At 35.4% G+C, this 18,209-nt stretch overlaps 2 long non-coding RNA genes across 2 annotated transcripts; both read left to right on the top strand.

Annotated features, from left to right (window-relative positions):
• The first annotated feature begins 401 nt into the window (after window positions 1-401).
• On the top strand, window positions 402-1,255 carry LOC18442459 (uncharacterized). The gene is made up of 2 exons (XR_016047695.1): window positions 402-711; window positions 870-1,255. It is a non-coding gene; the product is annotated as an uncharacterized LOC18442459 (long non-coding RNA).
• Window positions 1,256-13,381: 12,126 nt separating this feature from the next.
• LOC110007958 (uncharacterized) lies at window positions 13,382-14,453 on the top strand. Its single transcript, XR_016047696.1, has 2 exons — window positions 13,382-13,774; window positions 13,915-14,453. It is a non-coding gene; the product is annotated as an uncharacterized LOC110007958 (long non-coding RNA).
• Window positions 14,454-18,209: the final 3,756 nt, after the last annotated feature.

Consider the following 18,209-nt stretch of genomic DNA (forward strand, 5'->3'; position numbering starts at 1 on the left):
TGAGCCAAATTTGTTATATTTTAAAAAAAAGAAAAAAAAGAAAAACGATTTACAAAATTATTGGATTCCTAGAAATATGCATCTTATTCCGATCTGACTCGGGGGATATCGGTTAGAGCATGATAATCCGGTGCCTTTGATTTCATAAATTTAAATTTTCCATAAACTCTATATTCTCACAAAAATAATACATAAAAAGTTAGTATTTAATATTATCTGTCCAACAAAGAAGCTGCTGAATGGAAACAATTTTGACTACGGCCTCAATTAATCCAATCAATTTCAAGCGCGTCCAACGCTTTACAGTGGCGACAACGTCAAATCGGACAGCTCCTCGTCGTAAAAGCCATCAATGATTGCCACTTTTTTATATATATATATATATATCACAAAATGCTCTCATTTCTCAACGCACTCTCTCCGCCTTACATCACAAAATGCTCTCATTTCTCAACCCACTCTCTCCACCTAACAGTCAGAAGCACCCACTCTCTTTAGAAGAGTGAAAAGGGGGAAAGAAACAAAATATCCCAAAAAAAAAGAAAAAAAAAAAGAAAAAAAAAAACCTATAGATAGGAAGGGAGAGAACAACAAAAAAGAGAACGAGAGAAAAGATGGGGATTAAAGCAGTTACAGTTGTTTTTCTCGTCTTCTCTCTCTTTTTTTATCTGACGAAAGCTATCCCCAACACTCCTCTGCAGACCCAACATGGTAAGTAAAGCTCTCTTAGCTGCCTCACTTTTGAATAAACCCTTCTTTTTGTTTCTGTTCCGGCGGGACGAAATGAAAATTTTAACCTCAATTTTGACAACCCTTCCCTCTTTTATGAGCATGCAAAATTTTGAAGATCTGCACATTTTTGTTTTCAGGAACCACGATGAAGGTGGAAGAAGGGTCAATACTTGGAGCTCAATTCGGCCGCAAAGTTTTGGCGCTCAAAGTGGCTACTGAATTTGGCCGCAAATTTGGAGGCGATCACCGAATTCTCCGCCGATTTGGAGGAGGCAGCAGAAGCCGATGGCGGCCTTCAAATGGTGCGCACCACCACAATGCCGGGCCGAGTCACCACGGCTCATTCAAATGGGCCATTTTCGGAGTTCTTTCCATGTGGGTTTTCTTGGTCTAGAATTAGGCAATGGGACGGTGATGCTGCATATAGCCCTACTATTTCCTAAGGCGTATGGATCATAGTATGGCATCCCTTGTAATAGTTTTTATGCCACGAAATGTCGATAATCATGTCCTTTGTGTAAAATGTGATTGGTGAGATTGGATTATCCAACAATGAGAGACTTCAACTTACACATACACATCAAAATCCTTTTTTGGGACAAACGTTACTTAATATACATAAACAAAATCTCTCTCTCTCTTCCCAACCCGCCCCCCCCCCACCCTCACCCTGACCCTGGTGCCGCCCCCAAGTTTTTGAACATGGAGCTTGGGTGTTAAGATTGTTGGAATGAGGTGAGTGAAATGGGGCTTAAATGCCTGACGCAATTCATCAAACTATTAGAAGACACCCGATTTTCTTATGTGCAAGATACCTTTTGCCTTTAGAGATAAAATGTCACAGTGCATAAACGTTTTTCTGCTCTCTCTCCCTCTATCTCTAAAATATCTTTTGCCCCTAGAGATAAAATATCACCGTCCATAAGTGTTTTTCTGCACACTCTGCCGACGACTCGGTAATTTCCACAAGCACAAATTCCACTTCTTATAGGCTAAAAGATTATTTCACAAAACAATCCATCTTTTTCCTGTTTAAAAGTATAAGTTGTCACTTCTCCGACCAATTCTCCATTGGGCAAGATTTGTTTCGCCCAAGCAGTTTAATGAAGCAAATCATCAAACTATTAGAGGACATTAAATCTTGTCACTTCCAATCACGAGTAATCGCTCTATATAAGATACCTTTTGCCCCTAGTGATAAAAGTCACGGTGATTAATGTTTTATTGTTCTCTCTTTATTCTTCTTTTTAAATGTTCAGGGTGAGTGAAGGTTATCTAGCCACAGAGTACCGAAACTAGAAGATCCAACAATTTTCCAGCCTTCTCAAATGCAGGAGAATAATAAAAACTCAAGCGCCAGACTTGCCTTTGTTTAAAGAGATAAAGTCAGCGATGTTTAAGAATGGGAAGGTCATGTACCATCTACATATAGAGAAAGAACATGTCCTGTCAACTTTGCCTTGTTTATTACACTTTCGATAAAACACTTAAAACTTTCTAAGCATATCACCTCTAAAACTTCTTAAACCACATCACTAATTCCAACACTATTTTGGAAACATTTTTTTTTAGATAAAAATGCAACTTTTCAAATTCACGTTTCTTTCCTTTTTAGTTATTTGTCTTATTTAAGCCAATCAGGCACAATCATTATAACAAAGATGCTGGTTCGGCATAAAGCTTACAGTCCCTTTGAAAGCCGGTCTGATACCAATGTTTCATACCGATTTCAAACAAACAAAATTTCAAATGAAAAAAAGTAGAGAAATGTGTGTTTTGAAAGGGATGTTTGTCTTTAAATTATTTATTTATTTATTTATTTAGAGGGGGTGAAAAAGAAAGAGAGTAACCAATGGCTAGAAAGTTAAATAAAAGGGCTAAAATTTTCCCTAAAATTTACCTAATTTTTTATTTTTACGTTCATACCCATTTTTAGTAAATTTTTAAAAAGATCATATTGTCCATATTTCAAACTTTCATGATCTAAAAAATATGAAACTATAAAATTGTTCATCTCTTTGTGACAATTTTGATAAATTTCCATCTCTCTCTCATATATTTGTCTATGTGTATGTCTAGGTGCCCCTCGAGGGTGGTGGTGTATGTTTTTAGGCATGCCACCCCAAAGACTTCTTAACCACATCACTAATCCTAACACTAGTTTGAGTTGCATCAAGTAAAAAAAGTAAATTATTTGGATGAAAAGACACTTTTTCAAATTCATGTTTCTCTCTTTTTAATTTATTTTTCGTTATTGAAGCCAATCCAGCGTGGTTATTATAACAAAGATGCCGGTTCGGCATACAGCTGCTACCAGTCCCTATGAATGCCAGTCCGGCAATAGTGTGTCGGACTGACTTCAAAAAAAAAGAAAAGAATAAAGAGAAATGAGTGTTTTGAAAGGGGTGTTTTTCATCAAAAAAAGAATAACTTTTTGAATTGGGGGGAAGAAAAAGGAAAACAGAATTTACAATGCAGTTTAAAAATAAGGGGCAATAGCTAGAGAGTTGAGTAAAGGGGTTATAAATTTTCCTAAAGTGTAGTTAATAATTTTGTTTTTTTTTACATAGAATTTTAAAAAGATCATATTGTCCATAGTTCAAATTTTCAAGATCTGAAACTATACAATTTTGTAATTCAATTATTTTTTATAACTTTTGAATTGTAAAAATAATAATAATAATAATAATAATAATAATACTATTTTTTTTATAGTACATATTAAATTAATCCCTGCTATGAGACCTCGGCATTCAATGAGTAGAAAAGAATACCGAACTTCTCACTGTCAAATAACTTTGGGATAAAATCAGTCGAAAGTCATCCTGAAAATCCCTCAAGAACTTCAACACTTGAGTACTATATTAGGACAACCTTTCTATACTTCCCCCAATGTATAATAGTTATATACTTCCCATTCATATATGAATGAACGACAAAGATCGATCCACTTATAATGCCATACCTCTACACTGATTTATTTATTTATTTTTTCTTCAAAACATTTGACACGAAATTTTGTTCTTCAAAACAATTGACACGAAATTTTGGGTGCCTACTCCTCTGTGAAGCTCACACTTACAAAATATATAAAATCAATATTTTTGACAAAATAAAATTAACCAAAATACCCTTGAATTGGAAATATTATTTTCATATATTTTTCAGCTACTCCCCATTGAGACGATGACACATAGCAAATTTCATATTCATATAATTGGTAGAATAAAAACTGAAAATAAAATACTCCGAGGTATCAAACCTAAATAAAATGGTCAGTGACTTATTTGATCTAAATTGGACGGCTGGGTGGGGGAAGTATAGAATTTTCATATAATAGGGGAAGTATAGAAAATTTTCCCACCATAGTAACAATGTAATTTACACCATCCAGTACCATAGTAACAATGTAATTTACACCGTCCAATACCATTGTAACATTGTAATTTACTCAATCCAATAGTTCGGCAATTTATACACTATTTGGATCATGATTAGTCATGAAACGTAGGTGCACCACGAAAGCTAGTAGATAGCTCACATGGCTTAAAGTGACTCAATGCAACCCACATAAGGGATCGTATACAATAAGACCATTTATCTTTGGTACAAGGAGGTTACAATTATTTATAATCATTCGATGTGAAATCAGATATCTTGGGTGTATCACAAAGTCTCAAAAAAATTCTTTTGAAATTTATGCTTGGTCAATAAAATAAATATAACCACCCAATTCCACATCCAATATTCAAGATTAATTGTAACAACCTTATACGAAATGTAGATGGTCTCATTATATATACTTTACCTCCATATAAACCCATCCCGTGTTCAAGAATTTTAGGGACTCATCTAAAAACACCATTCTAGATCCCTCCAGCAAATTAGGGGTCACTTAAATACCATTTGATTTGTCAAGGTGACCCATGATGTATAGCTAATGAATGCACATTATGGTATGAATTTCAAATCATGGTTGATTTTCTCAAACTAAACTGGAATAACTATGTATCATTTATTTTTTGAGAGGGAAGGATGTAGAGATAAACATATTTGACATCTCATCTTCGATACAAATATGTATAGAGTGTGAAAGAGATTGTTTGACATCTTATCTTACATTAGTAAGCCTAGACTCGATGCACAAAATTTTCAATAAATGAATTATTGTATCATTTTTTACAATATTATGAATTATTTTATGGCAATATGCATCAAGGAAGTCTAACAAGACGAATCAATGAGCAGATTAAATATCACCATTATAAAGGAGGCAACAGTAAGACACAAGCTAGAAGAAAAAAAACAAACCACCTAGATGGCGGCTATGATTCTTTTATCGATGATAAATACAAAATATTGTTCACTCTACTGCAATATCATGTCTACTTCACTTCACTGCAGTCCGAATCATAATAATAGGTGTAATCATATTTATTATCAACGTCATCAGAGGAGTCCTAAAAGTGAATTCATGATTCATAAATTCCATATTCATATTCATACAAAAGGCAAATTTTCAATAAAAAATCCATTTCCTCAAGGGTGCTACGAAGTTCGTCCAAAGCTTTGGTTGTCTTCAACACATTGAATAATTTCTTTTTCATTTGAATTGTTTATGTCTTTAGCTTTATCGAGCTCTGCCTGAAGTTGGCATGAACACTTGCCCTTTAGTTTGCCTTACAATGATAAAAGGCAATTGGACCTTTTAATTGATATTTTCTAAACATAAAACATCAAAGCTATCCTTTCTAATTGATAACCACTTAAATTTGGCTAGAGGGAAAAATTTAGAAAATATTGTTAGTGTATGGATATCTTGTTAGTATTGATATATATCATTATGAATACATATCAATACAAATATGTATCTGTATGGGTATATATCTATTAATTAGGTGCCTCTTGATTATGATAAGATTAGTTAGTAATTATCCATAACCGTTGGTATTTATCTTTAATTGTTACTGGCCTTATATTTATACGGGTCTTGTATATTCTTGATTAATCAATTAATAAAGAGATAGTTCTCTACAGTATTTTGAGTTTCTAATATGGTATCAGAGCTCTAGACTCTTCAACCTAAGATCTGGGCTCGCTGACCTCAGATCTAAGGTTGCCAACCTTATATTTGAGGTTGGAAAATTTTACGAGACTATGTTTCCAAAAGGCCACCTACTCTTGTTACCGTTTTTGCTCGAATTGTATTGCCTGCTCTCGCCCTTGTTTGGCGCAACGCTACACTAGCAATCTAATCCCCTCCTTCCTAAAGTAGCACAAGAGAGCTTACACCATTTATATACAAAACCTTTGCATCCATTCAATATGCAATCTATTCCCGTGCACTTTGAGTGCGCTTTGCATAAGAAAGGCCTTTGACTCCCGCATTGGCTTTGAGGGGTTTGAAAAGCTGCTTAAGATCATATTCTTGGAGCCCTCGGTCTTTGCTGACCCCAAAGGTCTTGGCTTTCGAGCCCTATCTCGCACACAAATCGAAGAGATCTGTGACTCTGCACGGTGCACAATTGTCGACTATCTCTCTAATGAATTCCTCGACTCATATGTCCTTTCAGAGTCAAGCCTCTTTATTTACCTCAACAACATACTTAAAACTTGCTGGACAACCAAGCTTCTTCTATCGATCCCTTCGATTCTAAAGCATACAACTTCAGCACTCCTCTTCATCAAAAAACTCTGCTCTTATCTTCGCCCATGGTTGAATCAATAGAGACTCTCAGTTTAGTGAGCAACCCATAGACCAAGGAAGCACTGCCACAGGCGTTCGAGTCGTGTTTCGACTCTCTGCCGAGTCTGTTTCGACTCTTTGCCAAGTCTGTTTCGACTCTTTGCCAAGTTTGTTTCGACTCTCTGCAAAACGGCTTTTGTCTCTTTTCTGACATGTGTTTTAGACTTTGAGTTATTGAATCTGTCTCGGACTGCGACTTGCTGAATCTATCTCGGACTGCGAGTCGTTGAATCTATCTCGGATCCACACTGAGTTCAGTTGGGTCTTCCAAGTGCCATTATGTGCTTGTTGTTCAAGCAATCTATGCATGTGAAGACTTAAATATCCAACTAGTACGTTTATACAACTTATTATGCAAACTTTGCTGCTTTATGTAAAAGCATCTTGAGTTTGAGGGGAAGTGTTAGCGTATGGTTATCTTGTTAGTATTGATATACATCATTGTGAATACATAGCAATACAGATATGTGTCTGTATAGATATATACCTCTTAATTAGATGTTTCTTGATTATGATAAGATTAGTTAGTAATTATCCATAACCGTCGGTATTTATCTTTAATTGTTACTGGCCGTATATTTATACGGGTATTGTATGTTCTTGATTAATCAATTGGTAAAGAGATAGTTCTCTAAGGTATTTTGAGTTTCTAATAAATATCCCTCGGAGAAATTTTAATTAATGATCAATGTCTTTTGATAAAAATTTTCAATTCAAATTTAAACATGGGTGAGAAGTTAAAAGTCAACCTCTTAGGTGGATAAAATAGAAAAGTAATGTTTAAGAATATGAATAAGGTTTTGATTTTGAAATATTTTCATATCACATTCACTAAGATGACCCCAAGCAACGATGCCAAACATGCATATTGTGATGCCTATTAGCCATGGCAACAATCCTCTTTGCAATATTATTCTTTTGAGTAGTGTCATTAAGAATGTAGAGACTTCCATTCTTTTTCCCTCTTAATATTACTACACAGCCTCTTGAAAACATTAATGATCCCCTTCCAAAGATCAGTATAAAACTAGAGACTTCGAATTGCCCTGCTGAAATGAGATTATATTTTAATTAAAGTGTCTCATTTCTCTATGTGTGCTTCTTTCCATGTAATTGTTAAATTTGTCCAAAACTTTGTGAGTACTATAATATATAAGATAGAATATCCACTATTCACACTTGTGTATGATGAAAATTACATTCTTTTGGGGCAAACATAAATCCAAAATGCAAAGGTCTCCAATAGATAATATTGTACATTCAATTCAAAGTAATCCTTTTTTCACAATCAGAGACAACATTTGATTCGGCTTGATTAACCTTGCTCTTAAACTTTTGCTTATTCTTCAAAACAAAACAATCATTACTCATATGACTATTTTCTTACAATACCAATAAGTAGCATTCTTTCCCTGCGACGTTGATCTTCCTCTACCCTAGGGCTGATAATAGGTCGGATCAGATTTAGATATACCTGGATCCGGACTTGGATCCAGAAAAAATTTGGATCTAGATTCGATCACATCTACTTGGATTCGGACTCAGATCCTGAAAGAATCCGGATCTAGATCCGAACGGATCCAGAATATTCGGATTAAAATCTGGATATAAAAAGTTTATATGGGATCCGAATCTAGATCCGGTGGGATACAATCTGAATTTGACCCATTAGATCCAAATATTGAATTCTTACTCTTCAACCTAAGATCTGGGCTCGCCGACCTCAGATCAAAGGTTGCCAACCTCAGATTTGAGGTTGGAAAATTTTATGAGACTATGTTTCCAAAAGGCCACCTACTCTTGTTACCGTTTTGCATCGAATTGTATAGCCTGCTCTCGCCCTTGTTTGGCCCAACGCTACACTAGCAATCTAATCCCCTCCTTCCCAAAGCAGCACAAGAGAGCTTACATCATCTATATACAAAACCTTTGCTTCCATTCAATATGCAATCTATTCCCGTGCACTTTGAGTGCGCTTTGCATAAGAAAGGCCTTTGACTCCCGCATTGGCTTTGAGGGGTTTGAAAAGCTGCTTAAGATCATATTCTTGGAGCCCTCGGTCTTTGCTGACCCCAAAGGTCTTGGCTTTCGGGCCCTATCTCGCACACAAATCGAAAAGATCTGTGACTCTGCACGGTGCATAGTTGTCCACTCTCTCTCTAATGAATTCCTCGACTCATATGTCCTTTCAGAGTCAAGCCTCTTTATTTACCTCAACAAGATACTTAAAATATGCGGGACAACCAAGCTTCTTCTATCGATCCCTTCGATTCTAAAGCATACAACTTCAGCTCTCCTCTTCATCAAAAAACTCTGCTCTTATCTTTGCCCATGGTTGAATCAATCAAGACTCTCAGTTTAGTGAGCAACCCATAGACCAAGGAAGCACTTCCAAAGGCCTTCGAGTCGTGTTTCGACTCTCTGCCGAGTCTGTTTCGACTCTCAGCCAAGTCTGTTTCGACTCTTTGCAAAAAGGCCTTTGTCTCTTTCCTGACATGTGTTTTGGACTGTGAGTTACTGAATCTGTCTCGGATTGCGAGTTGCTGAATCTATCTCGGACTGCGAGTCGCTGAATCTATCTCGGATCCACATTGAGTTCAGTTGGATCTTCCAAGTGCCATTCTGTGCTTGTAGTTCAAGCAATCTATGCATGTGAAGACTTAAATATCCAACTAGTACGTTTATGCAACTTATTGTGCAAACTTTGCTGCTTTATGTAAATGCATCTTGAGTTTGAGGGGAAGTGTTAACGTATGGTTATCTTGTTAGTATTGATATACATCATTGTGAATACATAGCAATACAGATATGTGTCTGTATAGGTATATACCTCTTAATTAGATGTTTCTTGATTATGATAAGATTAGTTAGTAATTATCCATAACCGTCGGTATTAATCTTTAATTGTTACTGGCTGTATATTTATACGGGTATTGTATGTTCTTGATTAATCAATTGGTAAAGAGATAGTTCTCTACAGTATTTTGAGTTTCTAATAAATATCCCTCGGACAAATTTTAATTAATGATCAATGTCTTTTGATAGAAATTTTCAATTCAAATTTAAACATGGGTGAGATGTTAAAAGTCAACCTCTTAGGTGGATAAAATAGAAAAGTCATGTTTAAGAATATGAATAAGGTTTTGATTTCGAAATATTTTTATATCACATTCACTAAGATGACCCCAAGCAACGATGCCAAACATGCATATCGTGATGCCTATTAGCCATGGCAACAATCCTCTTTACAATATTATTCTTTTGAGTAGTGTCATTAAGAATGTAGAGACTTCCATTCTTTTTCCCTCTTAATATTACCACACAGCCTCTTGAAAACTTTTATGATCCCCTTCCAAAGATCAGTATAAAACTAGAGTTTTCGAATTGCCCTACTGAAATGAGATTATTTGTTAATTAAAATGTCTCATTTCTCTATGTGTGCTTATTTCCATGTAATTGTTAAATTTGCCCAAAACTTTGTGCGTACTATAATATATAAGATAGAATATCCACTATGCACACTTGTGTATGATAAAAATTACATTCTTTTGGGGCAAACATAAATCCAAAATGCAAAGGTCTCCAATAGATAATATTGTACATTCAATTCAAAGTGATCCTTTTGTCACAATCAGAGACAACATTTGATTCGGCTTGATTAACCTTGCTCTTAAACTTTTGCTTATTCTTCAAAACAAGACAATCATTACTCATATGACTATTTTCTTACAATACCAATAAGTAGCATTCTTTCCCTGCGACGTTGATCTTCCTCTACCCTAGGGCTGATAATAGGTCGGATCAGATTTAGATATACCTGGATCCGGACTCGGATCCAGAAAAAATTTGGATCTAGATTCGATCGGATCTACTTGGATTCGGACTCAGATCCTGAAAGAATCCGGATCTAGATCCGAACGGATCCAAAATATTCGGATTCAAATCTGGATATAAAAAGTTTATATGGGATCCGAATCTAGATCCGGTCGGATACAATCTGAATTTGACCCATTAGATCCAAATATTGAATTCTTACCAGAATCCAGATAGGATCTGAAATTCTGGTTTCGAATCCAAGCCAGGTAAATTCTCAGCCCTACTCTACCCTGATATTTGCCCCTGTGAAATCTGAAGGATTGGAATTTACGTTGGGTCTTTCCTCTATCTCTTGTTGTCAAGATCGATTGGATTCGATAAGGATTTGTGTGTAGTCCTTCCTAGTTTTCTCATTCAACATCTTTCGAATTAAACTTGTTAAATATTGTTTCTAATATACTTCCAGTAATCGAAATCGGCCATAGATTGCAATCATCGACCTCTCGAACCAAAGAAATCACATTCAGAAATGAATGAAAAGATTGCACTAACTACAAGATAGGAATCATTTATGAAAAAGATATAAGATATCTGATATGTTACTCATGTGATTTTTTCTGCTTTTGATAGTCACTGTTTAATTCTAACACAAACAAAATGTGGCGATCCCAAGCTTTCGCAAATTCCTATTGTATGATTATTCTTTCATCTGACAAATAGTTGTTAGTGTAATTTTTCAGGCAAATTGTAACTTTTAATTTCTACCCCATGCAAATGTTGAAATAATTTATAGACTAGGCTAACCCAGCATGCACTAATATTGACACTAAAGCATTGCAAAATCATGGGTAAGATTCACCAGTTGATGGATGGGTTTTGCTATGTACAAAAACCCTTTTTCTACCATGTAGTTTAGCATGGCAATTTATAAAGAAAATATTTTGATAGGCTTGTAGTCCTATCAAATTCAGTAATGCCTCATCTCAAAACTCACCAAAATTTGATGTTAGGGAATTGAAAAACCGTCCAATCAATCAGCTCAGGCTTCGACCATTATAGTTATTAAGAAAAAAAAAATCAATTACTAAAAATATTGTGTACTGTAACATTTTATCTAAATTGTCCATTGCGTCCTAAAAATAAGGGTTTTTGGATTCGCAAGATCTATACCGTTTTTTGAGTTTTAGATTTCATAGTCGGTGTTGGAAATTGATTTTAGAGCCATCATGCAGATTTTCAATGCCCAAAGTTGTTTCCAGACAAGCATTTGAGGCGAGGCTTTACTTTGTTTTCATAAACCTAGGCCTTATGTTAGGATTTAAGAACCCTCAAGTGCGGAAACTTGAATCCCAAATATTGGAACCCACCAAGATTGTGTACTTATCTAGCTAGAAACAAAATAGATGAGAGTACGAGCCATAATACGAGAAACAAAGTATAAAAAAACACATACACACACACACTATAAGAATATACAAATTTACGTGGTTCACCTCAAAAGGGCTACATCCATGGGCATGACAAACTGAAATACATTATACTAATGAAAGTTACATTGCAGATTTTGGGACATAGAGTTACCTCGATAACCCTCAACAAATCTCAGTCAAGTAAACCCTTATAGACTCAGTCTCTCCATCGACAATCTCTCATCTCTATTCTACAGCTAAATCACTATCCAGGAAAAGACCATCTCCATTCCCCATATAAACCACTGTCCAGGAGGAAAACCTTGAGAGCAACTAAGACTTTCCCTCTCTAAAAGGGGAAACCACACAAAATCTTCATGGATACCTCTTCTATACAAGAATCCAGCCTCTCCATTTACATTAGGCACAACGCGGAGTTTTTCTCTATAGGAAGCTCTTTTCTCTTTGAAAGGGATGCTTTTCCTCTCTTGCATAGGAGGCGTCTGCCTCTCTCTCTAGAGGAAACCACTTTTCCCTTATGGTGATCCAAATAAGGCACACAAATTTTTTGCACTTTCATATCATATATATATAAGGTTAGGAGTTCACATCAAATAGAAAACTTTCCTTATATATATGATATGAAAGTGTAGAGAATTTGTGTGTTATATTTGGGTCTCCATATATGAAAGGTAGTTTCCTCTAGAGAGTAGTAAGACTCTGATACCGCTTGTTAAGATTTAAGAACCATCTTAAATGCAGAAACAAGAATCCCAAAGTTTAATTCCACCAAGATCGTATACTTATCTAGCTAGAAACAAATTATGCAAAAGAACGAGCGATAATACGAGAAATAAAACATGAAACACACACCACAGGAGTACAAAGATTTACGAAGTTTACCCCAAGATGGCTACATCTACGGGCACAGCGAACTGAAATCCACTATGCCCATGAAAGTTACATTACATATTTTGAGACAGAGAGTTACCTCTCTAACACGCGATTGGGTTTTGTCAAGTGTTAGAGAGGTAATTCTTTGTCTCAAAATCTGTAATGTAACTTTCATTGGTATAATGGATTTCAGTTTACCATGCCCGTGCCCGTTGATGTAGTTCTCTTGGGGTGAACCACATAAATCTTTATGCCCTTGTGGTGTATGTGTTTCATGCTTTATTTTTTGTATTATCTCGCATATTTTGTTTCTTGCTAGATAAGTACACAATCTTGGTGGAATCCAATTTCGGAATTCCTTTTTCCCTATCGAAGAGGGTTGTTAAATCCTAACACCGTATAAAAACTGCTTTCAATTTACAATTTGTCTGTTTTTATGTACATTTTAGTTTGTTTAATTTACTTTGGACATGTTTCTACATCAACTAGGAGTAATAAGAAAATATATACAAATATATACAATGAGACCATTTACTTTTGATATAGAGTGAACTTTGTTATATTTAATTTTTTAAGAAAATTATTGGGTTCTTGGAATCCGGCATCGTTATCCCAATCCGACTAAGATGATTTCCGCTGGAGCATAAAAAAATCAACCACGCACGCCTCAGGTGCCTTTGACTTCATAAATTTGATTTTTTTCCAGAAGCTCTATCTTCTCACAAAAACAATACAAAAAAAGTTAGGATTTAATATTATCTGTCCAACCCGGAAGTTGCTGAATGGACCGGTGTTTGACTATGGCCTCAATTCTCTTTTGAAGCGATCCAACGCTTTGCAGTTGCGACATCGTCAAATCAGACGGCACTTCTTGTAGAAGTTCCACCAACTTGTATACATCAACAAATGCTCTCATTTCTCAACCCGCTCTCTCCACCTTACAACCAGAAGCACCCACTCTCTTTAGATTAGGAAAGAAAGAGAAAGAAACAAAATTTCCCAGAAAAAAAAAAGAAAGAGAAAAAGAGCGAGAAAGAAACCGATAGAGGAAGAGAGAGAACAAAAAAGAGGAGAGAAAAGATGGGGATTAAAGCAGTGATAGTTCTTTTTCTTGTCTTCTCTTTCTGTTTTGATCTGACGAAAGCTATCCCCAACATTCCTATGCAGACCCAACATGGTAAGTAAAGCTCTTAGCTGCCTCAATTTTGAGCAAACCCTTCTTTTTGTTTTCGTTGAAGATTTGAACCTCAATTTTGACAGCCCTTCCCTCTGTCCTGAACATGCGAAATTTGAAAATTTGCACATTTTTGTTTTCAGGAACCACAATGAAGGTGGAAGAAGGGTTAGAACTTGGAGCTCATTTCGGAGGCAAAGTTTTGGCACTCGAAGTGACAACCGAATTTGACAGCAAATTTGGAGGCGATCGCCGCATTCTAAAACGAGTTATAAGACGCAGATCGCGGCTTTCAAATGGTGCGGCTGCCCCCGATTCGCAGCACAACAGAGCCGGCCCGAGTCGCCACGGCTCATTCAAATGGGCCATCTTCGGAATCCTTTCCATGTGGGTTTTCTTGGTCTAGAATTTGCAATGGGACCTCGTGCTGTATAACTCACAGACAATGGAAACTCTGTTGTTCGTACTTACATAGGATTATTGGCACTTCATGGATTGGTTAGAGGGTGCTGGTGTGTGATGAACCGTAGGTTCTTAGACAGTGATCTGTTTAGGGGGATCCATTCTTTGATATTTAGTGTTCAATCTAATGTTGCGACGGTGATGCCGCAAATAGCCCTACTATTTTTTATTACCATTTTTTTATGCCACGAAAGGTCTATAATATATGTCCTTTGCGTAACATGTGATTGGTGACATTGAATTATCCAACTAATTGTGACTTCAACCATTGTTGGAAAATGCCTGCTTAGATTGGAACCGGCCACTAGACTAGTTTCGATTTCAGTAGGTTTTGGTGACCGACCTAGTATTTTTTAAAAATAAAATAAAAAATTTATATAAAAATTCAAAAAATAAAAGATTTTATTTATAATGCATTTTTAATGTTTTTCACCATTATAGGAAATATTGGAAATCGTTTTTGGCAAGTAATATTTATTTTTATATTTTTTAATACTTTTTTTTAGAAAATTTTTAAAATACCCCTGAGCACAAATCAATTATGTAAATTTCATTTTTTAAAAATTTTCAACTTCATTTGGATGTGTTTTGTTGAATCATTCTTTAAATTTATTTTTCATATTTTAGTAGATTTTTTGTATTTTTTTTTAAAAAAATTCTATCACTTTTTTTGCCATCCAAAACTTGGGCAGTTAAAATAGTTGAACTAGCCGGTTTACCGGTTTACCGGTTAGGTTGAACATTGACTTCAACTCACACATACACATGAAAATATTCTTTCTTATTTTTTACAAATGTTACTTAATATGCATACACATGAAAATCTCTCTCTCTCTCTCTCTCCACCCCCACTCCCACCCCCACCCCCGCCGCTGCCCCTGACCCCTTTCCAGCCCCCAAGTTCTCAAGCATGGAGCTCGGGTGTTAACATTGTTGGAATGAGGTGGGTGAAACGGGGCTTAAATACTTACCCAAAAAAAAAGAAAAAAGAGTTTCGGGTCTTCTTTTTCAACCCCGATGACTCGATAATTTCCACAAGCACAAATTCTATATTTTATAGGCTCAAAGATTCTTTCACAAAACAATCCATCTTTTTCCGACCATCTGTCCATTGGGTAGGATTTTTTTTGGCCCAAGCAGATTGATGAAGCAGTTCATCAAACTATTAGAGGACATAGAATCTTGTCACTTCCGAGCACGAGTAATCGCTCTATGTAAGACACCTTTTGCCCCTAGTGATAAAAGTCACGGTGATTAAAGGTTTTACTGTTCTCTTCTTCTTTTTAAATGTTCAGGGTGAATGAAGGTTATCTAGCCACAGTTGTCCTCAAACTACCGAAAATAGAAGATCCAACAGTTTTCCAGCCTTCTAAACTGCAGGAGAATAACAAAAAGTCAGCCACCAGACTTACGTTTGTTTAGAGAGAAAAAGTTAGCGATGTTTAAGAATGGGAAGGTCAAGTCGCATATACATATAGAGAAAGAACATGTGCTTTAAACTTTGCCCAAGGCAGTGTTCAAAACTAACGGAACGGGCCTACTAGTCGGTCTTGGACAGAGCTGATTGGTCCCACTGATTTCGATTAGAACGGCCGATTAGTGCCCTAATGTTTTTTGAAAAATATAATTTTGGTAAAAAATCCTAAAAACCTCAAAAATTCCCAAAAAATGCCCAAAACTTGTAAAAAAATGTTTAAATTTTAGATGCATTATTTTTTTTATATTGTCACATAGTAAAATCAAAAAAATAAATATTATAAGTATAATTGAGTTTCGGAGAAAATGATTAGGCACTTGAATACATATTAAATACAATATGTAATCAATATATATAAATTACATTACAAAATAGATATAAATATAAAATATAAAATATATAATATATAATATATAATATATAATATATAATATATAATATATAATATATAATATATAATATATAATATGACATAATATAATATAGGGAAGATTATAAAAAACCCCCCAATATACTCTATCTATGCAACTTAACCCCATCCAAACTTTTTCTCTTCCTTTTTTCCCCATAACAATCTTTCTTTACAAAAACCCCTCAAGGTAAAAAATTGTTATTATTTGGATGGAAATGCCCTTCCCATACCAAAAAAAATGAAATGGGGCTGACTATCGGTCCCAAGTAACGTATTGTTGGAGCACAGTATGCAACTGCCGGAGCGAATTTTCTAGAATATACTGCCGGAGCACATATGTATCGAGTACGCACTGTCGGTGCGTTGAATATATTGCCGGAGCGCGCTATTACATTGCCGGAGCACTGTGGCTCTAGGGCCTCTATTGTCGGAGTGCCTTTATAGATTGCCAGAGCGAAATGTCTCCAGAAGGCGTATTGCCGCGCGTTCATATACTGTCGAAGTGCTTAACACATTGTCGGAGCGCCTTATTAAATTGCCGGAGCGATGTGGCTCTAGAACGTGTATTGCTAGAGCATTCTTGTCGGAGTGCTGTGGCTCTAGAACATGTATTGCTGGAGCATTCTTGCCGAAGCATTCTTTGGGATTGTCGAAGCGCGTCGTCTCCAAAAATTGTACCGCCAGAGTGCTTTGGGCAAATAAAAAAATGTGAAATAGGAGAGAGAAGGGCACGTGAAGAAAGGTAGTTTAGCCTTTTTTTTTATTCTTTTGGGGTTGGGGGGGTTTTTTCAGAAGAAAGGTTGTTATGGGGAAAAAAAAAGTGAGACAAAACGGTTGGATAGAGTTAAGTTGCATAGATAGTGTATATTGGGGTTAAGTTGCGAGTAATATAGTACAATATTTCAACTCAAGAGCATGTTTGTTTTTTGGGTATTTTAAAATTCAATTAAAAATATAGGTAAACTATAAAATTGTTCATCTCTTTGTGACAATTTTGATAAATTTCCATCTCTCTCTCATATATTTGTCTATGTGTATGTCCAGGTGCCCCTCGGGGGTGGTGGTGTATGTTTCTAGGCATGCCACCCCAAAGACTTCTTAACCACATCACTAATCCTAACACTAGTTTGAGTTGCATCAAGTAAAAAAAGTAAATTATTTGGATGAAAATACACCTTTTCAAATTCATGTTTCTCTCTTTTTAATTTATTTTTCCTTATTGAAGCCAATCCAGCGTGGTTATTATAACAAAGATGCCGGTCCGGCATACAGCTGCTACCAGTCCCTACGAATGCCAGTCCGGCAATAGTGTGTCGGACTGACTTCAAAAAAAAAGAAAAGAATAAAGAGAAATGTGTGTTTTGAAAGGGGTGTTTTTCATCAAAAAAAGAATAACTTTTTGAATTGGGGGGAAGAAAAAGGAAAACAGGATTTACAATGCAGTTTAAAAATAAGGGGCAATAGCTAGAGAGTTGAGTAAAGGGGTTATAAATTTTCCTAAAGTGTAGTTAATAATTTTGTTTTTTTTTACATAGAATTTTAAAAAGATCATATTGTCCATAGTTCAAATTTTCAAGATCTGAAACTATACAATTTTGTAATTCAATTATTTTTTATAATTTTTGAATTGTAAAAATTGTAAAAATTGTAAAAATAGTAATAATTATAATAATACTTTTTTTTATAGTACATATTAAACTAATCCCTGCTATGAGACCTCGGCATTCAATGAGTAGAAAAGAATACCGAACTTCTCCCTGTCAAATAACTTTGGGATAAAATTAGTCGAAAGTCATTCTGAAAATCCCTCAAGAACTTCAACACTTGAGTACTATATTAGGACAACCTTTCTATACTTCCCCCAATGTATAATAGTTATATACTTCCCATTCATAAATGAATGAACGACAAAGATGGATCCACTTACAATGCCACACCTTTACACTGATTTATTTATTTATTTATTCTTCAAAACAATTTGACCCGAAATTTTGGGTACCTACTCCTATGTGAAGCTCACACTTACAAAATATATAAAATAAATATTTTTGACAAAATAAAATTAACCAAAATACCCTTGAATTGGA

This window comes from Amborella trichopoda, chromosome 13 (assembly GCF_054954075.1).
Source record: "Amborella trichopoda isolate Santa Cruz 75 chromosome 13, AtrichopodaSantaCruz75HAP2 v2.0, whole genome shotgun sequence".
Lineage (NCBI taxonomy): Eukaryota > Viridiplantae > Streptophyta > Magnoliopsida > Amborellales > Amborellaceae > Amborella > Amborella trichopoda.